General features: G+C 43.5%; 1 protein-coding gene across 1 annotated transcript in view; it reads right to left on the bottom strand.

Moving 5' to 3' along the window:
* The window catches only part of LOC149334263 (cytochrome P450 4c3-like), a 64,108-nt gene extending 57,232 nt beyond the window's left edge, over nucleotides 1-6,876 (bottom strand). The window contains exon 1 of the mRNA XM_089555099.1: nucleotides 6,701-6,876. The gene's annotated coding sequence lies outside the window, so the exon portion shown is untranslated. The remainder of the gene's footprint in view (nucleotides 1-6,700) is intronic.
* Between the last annotated feature and the right edge of the window lie 5,317 nt (nucleotides 6,877-12,193).

Here is a 12,193-nt window from a genome sequence, read left to right on the forward strand (position 1 = left end):
TACATAAGGGGTGGGATTTTAATGAAATGAGCAAACAAAACAGCGAATATTATTCAGCACTGAAGGTGATCGGTTACATGTTCTTGAAAAGTAGAGGATAAGCGATGTTGACGATGTCAGGGGGTAGGCCGTTCCAGTCCGTTGCTGCTCGAAAGAAAAATGAAGCGGAAAAGGTGGCAGTATGCGATGGCGGCCGGGCAACTTGTAGGGGATGACTGGTGCGGTGAGATATGCGTGCGGCAGCTGTGATATACGGTGACCGATTGAGGGAAGAATGAAATAATTTGTGATGAAGGGTGAGACTTGAAATGCGACGACGGAACGAAAGGGGCGGTAGTCCTGATAATGCTTTCAATGAAGAAATGCTGACGTCATATGAGTATGCAGAGTGGATGAATCGAGTGGCACGGTTTTGGACAGCTTCTAATGCATTAATTAAATAAGTTTGGTGCGGGCTCCATATGGCAGAGGCATATTCTAATTTTGGTCTGATGAGCGATTTATATGCGAGTAATTTTACGTGTTGAGGGGCAAGGCGGAGATGGCGCTTGAGAAAACCAAGTGTTTTATTCGATGCTGAAATGATGTTGCCAATATGGGTGCGCCAAGATAAATCACAAGACAAGGTTTCATCTTTTCGTTTCCGCTCGTTCAATGTAGATAAAAAAGATAAACGCGAAAACCGAAATGTAGGAGGAAATCAAAGTCAAAGGTTCGGGAAAACATCATCTGCTCAGGTATTACTTACAGGGCAAGGGTAGCAGTCGCTGACAAAGTCCAAGTAAAATAACATTTAGGAACCTGTACGGGTTCCTTGTTCACACTAAGGGTAACTGTAAAAGCAGTTGATATATAACCCTTTGTACGACACCAGGACCAATGCTCTCCGACTTGCTTCAAGTGCCGGCAAACGAACAACGGTGTCCATCAGTACCATGTTTTTACGCGCTGAATATTACTGAGCTGTCAACCAAACCGTTTATAGCTTTTTCATTTTTAGCTCATATGTCGCATTAGTGTTTAGCGTTTTTTTACCGATGCTTACGCGAAAAATAAAATTTTCAAAATTGCTGGCCTTTTAAGCCTTTTCTGTCAGTAAACTGCCTCATAAAAATTCTTCAAATTTTTCAAATTCTGACGGAAATTTTTTCACACGTTGATAGCACTCAGGTACGGATACATACAATATTTAGTGTATTTTTACGAAGTCACCGTAACAAATATCTAACCCTTTTTTCGACAAATCCATAGTCGAAGGGGCAGGGAAGTAATTTATAGAGTCATTTTAAATGCTATTTTGGCATTAGTAGTCATGTGGGAGATGCATACAGCGTGTGCCTTATAGAGGGTTAGTGCGCAGAACATGACGCAACCACTGTTTGTAGACGGGTGGCATCGTCCCTTAATTCCGGTTCATGGTATCAATCATCGCTTGAATCAATCGCTCAAGCAAAAGGCGTATCGTCAAGTTGCGCTGTTCAGAAAAAATTGCAGCGTTGTCCTAGACGATATCATGCGGGTGCTCGGACGCTGGCGCGGCAATTGCATTCGAAGCCAGATCGCATTGATGTTCTTTGATTCTACTGATCAACTTTATAGTTTCGTCGATGTACAGATGGTTGAAATGGTAGAATTCAATTTGATACACGGGGAAAATGGTTATCTGGCAGGGGTCCGGCAGGGGTCTGGAAGCTTCCAAACAACGTGGCATCAAAGAACATCATTACATCCTGTGTGTCAATCCTGTGTGTTGCGCATTTTTTAAATATAAGGTCGAAGCATTAGCCACATTCGTGGCAGCCTTTCCAGTTAAAACACATGACGCACAGTATGCAAAAAATTGGAAAGGCCGCAAAAGGGCGACTTGCTGATATACACAATTTTCCTGAATGGGTCGCCTTGTTTGTGGACTTTTAATAGAGCATGAATTGCACGTGTTGAGCCATTTGTTCGCAGTAGCCATTTCAGAACCAACACATACCAAAAAAAAGCAAAAAATGGAGTTAAACAATTGACGTTTCGCGACCCGTACGCGTCCCTTCAAATATTAGACGAAAAGCGATGGCAGCGAAATGGCCGTGCTTATACACGCGAAGGTCGTTGCAATGAGCACGCGTATGCTGCAGGCATGGGCCCACGTGTCCGATTAAGTATGTGCGGAGTTGGCTGATTGTGGAATGACTCTAGGAGTAGACGGGAAGATAGTAATTTCCCGCTGGTAATGATGCTGGCTGAATCTCAGGCTGCAGTCTGACCGGTGTGTTTTTGGTCATCTGCCAAGGCGTTTGAGTCGGCGCGTCGCCTGGCGCCGTTTTTTTTATGGTCCCTTAGCCGCGTCCTCTTACCCTAGATTCGCCGAAGTATGCTCTGTCGTAATCACGACAAGGAATTACGTAAACTACCCCGGGGTGTGTTGTGCAGCCAGTAGCCGGAAGAACAGCCTGTCGTGTGCATAAACTCGAAGATACCTTCCAGAAGTTCCTGTGTTTCATTTCGTAAGCCACATGTTGGGTAGCATGGAAAGGGGGCATAAGCTATTCTGTCCTCCAGCAGGTATGGCATATTTTCGTCGTAGTCTCTTTTGTTATTCAAAAAACAGCGCGAACAAACGGGGACGAAAGGAAGAATACACAGGAACAAGCGCTGTATCACCAACTCGCATAACTCGCATCAACTCGCAACTTGCATAATGTATCACCAACTCGCCCGCTTAGCTATCCTGTCTCTTTTGTGTACCAGCCAGTTGCATTGGCTTTGTCAGCAGGTATAACATTGCAGCTCACACTCCTGAAGCCGCGTTGTTTTAAACTCATACCCTGATGTCCTTCCGAAACTTTGAAAGCACTCCCGATGCCAAATGTGCGTGCTTCGTGCAAATGTTCCAAATGTGCGTGCTTGTACGGTGGCAACCAGTTCGCAGCTTTCTCCACAGAACAGATTGCCTTCGTTCTGTCTGGCGCATGATCGGTGTTGAGAGATATTGAAATTCCGACCGCGGGAAAGAATGAATGGTTCTGCAGTTGTGCGCTGCTACGAGCAAAGTTTCACGGAGTGTTATTAGCAGTCTTCGCTCCATCCCGCCGGCAAGTTGTTTCCTTTCTTGAGACAGATTGCAGTGGCACTTCCTCAAATTGCCAGCAAAGTTGGTGTGTAGCAAACGTCATTAAAATTGCCTAGAACACTGTGTTCCAGCTGTCGTGAGCCAGAAAAGCTGTCAGTGTCCAATGTTTTGAAGAAAGGACCAAGATAAAGCTGAGGCCCGAACGATAAGGCACGCTATGTGGCGATCAGCAGTTGTCAGGTGTTGGTGGCAACAGCAAACTGTCGCACGCGTTTGGGAACATTTCATGGGAAGCATTGGCCGAGTACAATGACTGTCGCTGAACGTACGCAGTGTTGCATCAGACGAAAACAAACCTGTTTCACGTAACATCCGTTAACCTTGCGTGTAAAACTCATGTGCACTTATAAAGAGCGCATATCTTTCTCCTAACAAGCGGGACAGCTGGCGCAGCTAACTAGCGTCGAAATCTTTTAAGCTACGTGAAAAAACGCATGGCCTTCTAAGTGCATTACTAACCTTTTTTCCGGATGTTAAGGAAAATGACACTAGCAGTGCAAACAGCAAAGGAGTGCACGGTGCTTTACTAGAACGTGCAGGGTCTTCGCACTGAATCCGGTGAATTCTTCTTGCACATTACGCTATCGAATCTTCACAATGTCTGCCTTGTCAAAACATGGCTAAACGAGGAGTTTAAGTATGGAGCATATTTTTTACGACACCTACGATGTATTTCGCAGAGAAAGAAATTGTAGAGTGCTCACTGTGATCTTTTGGAGGCGGTGTGCTTATCGAAGTAAACAAATGCCTTCATGCGACCAGATTTTATGAACTAGAGGTGTGCGCTGAGCTTATTTGGGTGCGCGTAAAATATTGCGATAGACGTAACTTGCGATAGACGTAACGTGTCTTTTTATCCGCTGGAATGTCTCACAATTGTACTAACAGCAAACTGGCCCAGCTTTCTACTCTTAGTAACTTCTTTAATGACGCTACTTTTCCCTTTTGTGACCGATGTATGAATTCATTTCACGGTCTAAAAGACTAAGAGGAACCATACAGGTGAGTAAATATCGCGTGTTTTAATTTTCAAGTATCTAGCGCACCGCTCCTCCAAACTTACCCGCAACTTATTCCTTCCATTGGCTGCAGCTTGTGGGACTCCCCCCGAAATTACCCGAGCTTACCCAAATTTCTAAGCGAGCTTACCCGAGTAACTCGGGTTATTTCGAAGCACAAGACAAGGCAAGATGAGAAGATTCTTCTTCGCGGATGGTACTTCTGGAGTAATGCTTTCGCACTAATACCGCAGGCAGTGGAAGAAAAATCTTTCGAAGGCTTATACGAACGTTTTATAACTTTTAAAGCGCACGTAAAAGCTGACTATTAGCGGGATAAGCGTGGACATGTTAGTTACGCTCAAGTAAACATAATCGATGATCCTACGTTCTTTAGGCAATAAGTGCGCTCGAACTGCCCATCACAATTTGCGACCGCTGAAATGTGTTTTTTCAGATGAGATAAAGTCTGATCCGGGCTTCATTGCGCATGCGTTCGCTGGTCATTTTTCACAGCTGTACTGGGCGCACTCTCGAGCTTCCAGCTTTATGCAGAACCTTTGCGAGGAGTTCAGAGACGACTACAGAAAGTAGATTGAGGTTGAAAGTAACCTCGCCCGCTCCACTAAAGTACCGCGGGTAGATATGCATTACCTGCTATTTCATTGCATGATGCCTGCGAAGCCAATTTTCTTCTAAAACGAAAACCATCCATTAGTTATGAGAGCGCGCCATCTTACATTGTTAAGGGTAGCGCTATGTTCCTTGTGGATGTGCTGTCATTCTATGCAGATCGCAAATGGCATTCCCGAAAACTGGAAGACATCAGTGCTTATTTCGGCGCATAAGAACGGCACTTCTCTTGATGTTAAAAATTGCTGACTAGTTTCCTCGATTTGTACTTTCGCGAAAACCATTAAAATCGTTCCCCGCAAGCCACTTTCTTTCTACTTAAAGAAAAAAATATCCAATTTTCAGCATGGTTTTACGAAAAGAAGATCGATTGAATCTAACTCTGCGCCCTCTGTTGCTAACGTAACTATAGCAGTTGCAAGCGCAAGAAAGTTGACTGTGTATATTTTGAACTTTCTCAACATTTCGATTTATTAAATGACTTGTTAATTATACATACACTTGGAGCTTAAAGGGTGCGTGTTCTTTTCTCTATTTTTTAAGCTATCTGCATAAACGCAATAACTATGTCTACATTTCTGGTGTGGAACCGCAGACATACGCTGTAGTAGACGATGTTCCGCAATGCTCAGTACTTGCGCCTTGGTTGTTTAATATTTCTGTTTACAGCTTAACCACTGTTTTTAAAGGGACACATATGATTCGGTATGCATATGATATAAAGTTTCGTATGTCTGTTTCTGCTCTAGAAGGTTGTGTCGGGTTACAGAACATATTGACAGTTCTTAAAAGTTATGTTCTAGAAATGGCTTTATTTTCAACCCATCCATGATAAAAGGTGTTTAGTTTACTAGGCCGCACTTTGCTGCTTATATTTATTGCTCTGTCGGCATCCGGAATTTGGGAGTTTACGCGGACTCTTGCTTGAAGTTTCATGAACATGGTAACGGTATTATTCATTCTGCCTCCTCAGCATGTCAGTTCACTCTAAGGATTACACGCGGATTCAGGGATCCTCACTGTATGTTACGTCTGTTTTGTTCACTTGTGCACTCTAAGCTTCAATTTTCACTTGTTTGGAATTGTAATGGCGTTGTTCTCCGTCGTCTCCTATGCATATGCTATGACAGATACCTCGGCCAGCGTTTTTGTTGCTAGTTTACAAGAATGGCTAAAAGTTGTGACCTGGAAGATTTCTCATCTCGGAGAGTGAACGGAGATCTGATGTTCTTTTGTAAACGTATACGTGGCCTAATAAATTTCTCTCGCAACTTGGAATCAATATGTTTCAATGCACTGAAGAAAAGGCCTCGGTGCTATAACATTTTCAGGGATGGACTACTTTCGTGGACTAACCCAGTTGAATGACCGCAGTTATTGTTGGCAGTTGTCGTTGGACAGTTTAGCTGAGGGCAGTGAAGGCATTCAAGTACTCTTTGTATCGTTAAGTAGCAATTATTGTGTGTATACCACAACCAAGCCGTTTTTATTAACTCTAGATGCGCAGAAGTTGTCGTTGTATCGTTAAGTAGTATATACTGTGTGCGTACCGCAACCAAGCCGCTTGCATTAACTCTAAATGCATACAAGCTCTCTTTGCAGCTTAAATTAGCGCGTTGTGTGCCATAAAAAAGGCGCCATAAAAAAGGTTGCGCACAAAGCACCTTTCACAATGCCTCACGCACGGACACTAATATTATGGTCTTGCTTTGATAAATATCGTCGAACAGGCCGTTCTATTTTTGGCGTACCACGACCAAGCCGCTTGCATTAACTACTGATGCATTCAAGTTCTCATTGTAGCTTAAATTAGTGCGTTGTGCGCCATAAAAAAGGCGCTACAAGTTCATGGGCACGGCAAGTTACAACATTACAAACATAAGGAACCGCTCATCGAATTTTGATGTCAGGCTATGTTTTGTCGTAAAAATAGGTTTAAACTTCTTACCTTGACAGATTTGAAGAGGAAAGCCGAAAGACGGCGGTCGGTGGCCCGGGCTTAGGACAGTTCTGCTCAGTCCAATCATCCAACGAAACGCAAGCCGAGTGGGTCGGTCCCCGCGTACGCGTCGTCGCTGAGTCCTCTGATGGGCCGCGTATCTCCAAAATCGGCCGTGAGCTGGGCGCGGAGTGTTGCCACGGCGTCATGTGAGAAAGGGCCGTGATATTACCAAGTCCCGATCGTTAAGGTGCGCTTATGTGGCGACCTCTACTGGAGGCACGGCTGGCTCAGGGACGTGGATTGCAAGCGCCACTTGAATATTTCATCGGAAGCACTCTCCGAGTATTGTGAACGTCGCGGAAGGTATACGGCATCACATCAGGCCAAAAACAATACTCATTCGCTGAACCACATTCATCCTCGCCAGATATTCTCCGAGAAAAAAAAATCATGTGTTTTCGGATGTATACAAGAAACCCTACGAACGCGTCGCAACTGTAAATGAAAGAAGCGGCATCTCGGATGTGGTGCTCTAGATTTGATGCTCCAGTGAGCACCTTTCTTCATTACCTTTTGCGCAGAGGGTTAGCTGTAGTACAGTTTGTACCATAAACACTGCCGTGAACCTTTTCACTGTTTCCTTTGTTTCTTGTACATAACCTCTGGCTCGTGCATTACAATTTTATCCGCCCCACCTGAGTGCCGATTTCATTGGAGTAGGTGTAGACGGCTGAAACTCTCTATCATGTTCTAGGTTATTGCAGGCGTTGTTCACGTTTTATCAGAAAGTGCTTCGCCATCTTTAAATTGAGCGAGACAATGCACAAAGCAGGTTCGAATTTTTTACTTCCGCTAAGCACACTTGCAATATCGCGCTGCCGAGTTGCGTGGTTGCAAGCACATGGTTGTTCAACCCTTGAAAAAATGCACATTCAACTTCAATTAAATATTTATGGAGTATTTATGGAGTCTATAAAAAGTATAATACAACTAAAAACTGACTGAATTTAATCCCTGAAATGTCAGTATATTCTTGACTGACATGACGCACTGATCGCAAATTAAAACTCAAGCAACAAAAAATTGATTTACACTTAACTTCAGATTTATTGCAGAACGAACCACAAGCATAGCTTAAACAATCCTCTCCTCAGCTGAACGGATTCTATTATTATTGTATCACCTATAGTGGAGTGGTCATGATGTCAAAATTGGCCGTAGGTCGCGACTTTATAAACACTGCTCATCTTATCGCGGAAGTCGCTTGGCATTGTAAAATTTAATTTATTACTTAGAACAATATTCTTTTATTGAACCAAACCAGAATCAATCAATGAAAATTAGTCGTCAGTTATGAATAGCGCTAAGTTGCGCAGGGATAAATTTCATTCGGTCAGTTAATTTGACAGCACATAGCTTTGGATACCACAGCCCTGAATATTGCTTGGTGCATGAAGGTGTAAAGTATAAATTGTTTTACAAGTGCCTTTAAGTCGACATTCTGCACATCAAAAATGTATAGTATACCTAACCTCTCAGATCAATTTATAACATACATGGAGATTGAAGTCTATCATCTAAGGATGGGCTGCAGCTGAGACATTAGCAAACGCTTATATCCATAGATGCATGCACAAGGCAGTGCAAGGAATATTTGTGCGCCTTTTAAGTGCGAGACCTCATGCAGGTAGCACATGCATGGCAGTCTACGCATCAGTTGTGCGGTGCTCCAGTATTCCTAAATTTTGTATAAGCATGACATTCAAAGTCACTACCTAATAGTGTATGCAAACTAGAATCCTTATCAGTTTAGTAATTGATGTCAATACGTTTTTGACTAATATAACCCAATTGCAAGTCACTTAACAGCAGCTCAATTAAAACTTAGCAAAATCCAATTCATGAATAGAACAATTTTTCTCACTGAATATGGAGCGAACTACCACAAACTCAGGCCAAACGATTCTCACTCCAGCCGAAAGGATTTTATTCCTTTTATACCATTTAGTAGAGAGGTCACAACGTTGAAGCTGTTCGTCGGTTGTGACTTGGAAAATAAAGCTGATGTTATGTCTAAAGTCGCACAACAAAGTAAAATTTAATGTATTACTAAACACAATATTGCTTTATGGCAATGAAAGAACTGGGCTTTGTAAACTTCTCTTCAGGCTGGAATAAAGTTGCGCAACGTAGCACAGAGCTAACTTAGGTCTCTGTATCATAAATGTGACAGTACAATACTGTGGAGGTAGTAGTCCTGCGTATAATAGGATCATTTTTATTGACGCATGGAGTATAAATAGACATGCTGTTAAAGTGCCTTCAGAGCCCAATATTCGGCCCACCTATTCTAACGCAAAAAGTAGACATAAGTTTTCATATGCCGCCGCGGTGGCTATGTGGATATAGGACTCGACTGCTGACCCGAAAGGCGCGGATTTTATCCCTGCCGCGATGGTCGAATTTCGATGGAGGCGACATTCTAGAGGCCTGTGTACTGTGCGATGTCAGTACACTTGTTGACCGGAACAGCGCGCACTAAGACACGGACAAGAAGGGAGACACGACACACACGAGCGCTGACTTTCAACTGGTGTTTATTGTTCGGAACGAGGCATATATACACAGTTCCAACAACACAAGGAAAACAACCATCCATTCATAGATTCATAGTCAATTCATGCATGTCACACTGAACAAGGACGATAACAACATTATCATTTTCCCTTCACTAAAAATGCCAATTCTTTTGAACTCATCAAAATGAGTTACCAACTTGCCCAAGCATCTGTTTTAACAGTACACGTGGTTTCCGCCTAGGTGGTCGAAATTTAGCGTCTCTCATAGTCTGAGTTGCTTTGGGACGTTAAACCCCTTAAACTAAACATGGGTTCTCATATTAATGTAAGAAGTTATAATAGTCTCGGAAACCAAAAAAACAGAATCGGGGAATGATTATGTTTTGTAGTTTATAGTGTTGTTAGTGGCAAATTAGAAATGTGAAATATAAATATTTTTCCTGAAATATGATTCACCAGCCAGTAGAATAAAAAAGAAAAATATTGACGTCCAGTCTGGATCGAACTAGAAAATTATAATATGAGGCTAGGTAGCGATTTTACCAAATACAGCTCATATACTAAAGTTAGGAAATGCGTATGCACCCATAATGAATTCGTGTAATGTAACGAATATTTTTCTGTTTTTAGCATGAGACATCACGTAGTTAGGCACTTGCATGGCAGCCCGCTCATGAACCGCCCAGCGCTGAGGAAACCCAACAATTTGTACGAACATGGCATGCAAAGTAAGTATGAACACTAGAGTGCACAAAGCGTTATTAAATGCGTAATGAGCTCTTCGTCACAACCATTGCACTGAGTAAGATAATAAGCAGTAAAATGGAAATTTTGCAATCAAAGCAGCCATGTACAATTAGTATACAACTATTTTGAAAAGCGGTTAGGAGTTGTTAGGCCAGGACGAGACTTTTAGCGCTACGCCCTAGGTCTAACTGCGATTTTATAACAGTTCGCCATAATTATTTTCTCTGACACCCATAACGCAAAAAAGCGTTGCGCCCGCGGACTTCCCAACGCCTTTAAAGTTAAGCGCGCCGGCCAATAGTTCGCGTGGTCGGAGGAAGCTGATACGGGGACCAAGTTATTCCTGTTGCCGTTGTGCTCGGACGTGAGTTGCGCGTTATTGACTTCAAAATCGCTCCTTCAAGGCGTATTTGAGTTGACTAGTGATGGTATATTTGGGCACCCCTTGTAGCTCCCAGCCCTTCGTGCCTTCACTTCCTGGTCAGAGCCGTAGCGCTGCGCAGGAATGCGCACAAATAAACGACGGAGCACAAAGGTGAGAAGAAACGCTAATGACGACGCACTGTCGCCTGCGTTTCCTCTCGACATTGTGTGCGATTGTTTCCGCGGTACCAAAATGCACTATACATTGAGTCACTACCAAGCTTTCCTGTTTTTGTTCCCATAGTATTCGTTGCGACCTGAACACTGTGAAAATAACCTAAAACCATTGTTCAACGTAATTTTACGCTGGTGCCTGCACGCATGTTTTTCAGCGTGAGTATTCGCCGGCTGTTGTTTGACGAAAGCGCGCGCCATTGGCCTCCTTAATCTTGCATTATCCGCTAAGCGTGTATGTGTACATAGAGTCTTTACGTCATTTCTTGAGCTTAGAACACACCTCTGCAAGCCGATTACATCGGCTGTCGAGCCCTGGGGGATGCTATGTTCGCTCTGCTTTCGACGCTGGTATTCACCTGTCGTGGTTGCCGGTAGAGCGTGCCATTCGGTATCTGGCGCTGCGTAATCCGCTATGAGAATAAGCCATATCAGGATACTACATCTACTAGTGTTCGCTGCAACGAATTATGCAACAACCGACCGAGCGACACGCGCTACTCGCTACTGTGGCAGGCGTATATTAGCGATGGAATCGAAGGAAGAATGAACAGGCCGTCCTCCAAGGCTGAACAGTCGGTGCAATCACCTCGCAGCACCGTGTTGCAAGCTCCAAACGGCAGAGCAACCAGTTATATGCACGCGTATTCGCGTTAAGTGAGGACTGATATGGCTCTATCAACGAGTAAGCTACTAATTGATCACCTGTGTAACCTTAGTAACGTTGCCTGCTGCTGCAAAGTACTAATGGTGGCAGGCAACCGTGAAGAAAAGATCACTGCTGGATCGCCAAGGTAACTAGCCCCAGAAGGGCGCTTTATAGCCTTTCCATACAGCTCTTTCAAATTTAATAGCTTCGAGGAGCCTAAATGGTGCAGTTACCATGAATACTAGTGTGAGCAAGTGATGTCTGCTTAGGCTTTGTTTAAACTTTTTCTTGTGTTTGTGTGAAACGCGTGCAGTGTAAACTCCGGTAAGTGTTCGGCATTGTGGATACTTCATCTGCCATAGAACGTACAGACGGACGTTATGAGGCTAAACAGATGAAGAATATGTTGTTAAATATGAAAGAGGCCTAAAAAGAACAGTCATTCAAGAGCGTGTCTCCCCTCTCGCGATGTAGGGCTGTCCTCGTTGTGGGTGCTCGTTCAACGTGTATTGAAGTTGCACACGTAAGCAAAAGTTTTCTAAAACGTGTGTTCTTAGACCTCGGTGTTGATATCAGTGTCTTACACTCTCTGCTTTTAACCAGAACGTCAATGGCATATGTTGGCATTTCCCTTTGAAATCACATACGTGCGTCTCTTCTCAAAAGGCGCCATCAAATAATGCCACTTTTATGCTCTGTTTGAAGTGGTGGGCTACAGGGCAGAATTCTGGGGCTATATAAAGCACGACGACAACCCTGTCATCATTCTGCTGTAATGTCGGCGTCACATGTCCCATACCCCGTTCCAAGAAAAGCGTGTCATTTTAGTTGAGGGGCAAACGATAAAAGACATTATAGTGCGTTTATGCACGCGGGCCAAATGTGAAATAGTAATTAAACTGCCACTGCTGGAATTTGTGAGACCCA

The sequence above is a fragment of the Amblyomma mixtum genome, chromosome 8 (genome assembly GCF_055824585.1).
Source record: "Amblyomma mixtum isolate Tamu chromosome 8, ASM5582458v1, whole genome shotgun sequence".
NCBI lineage: Eukaryota > Metazoa > Arthropoda > Arachnida > Ixodida > Ixodidae > Amblyomma > Amblyomma mixtum.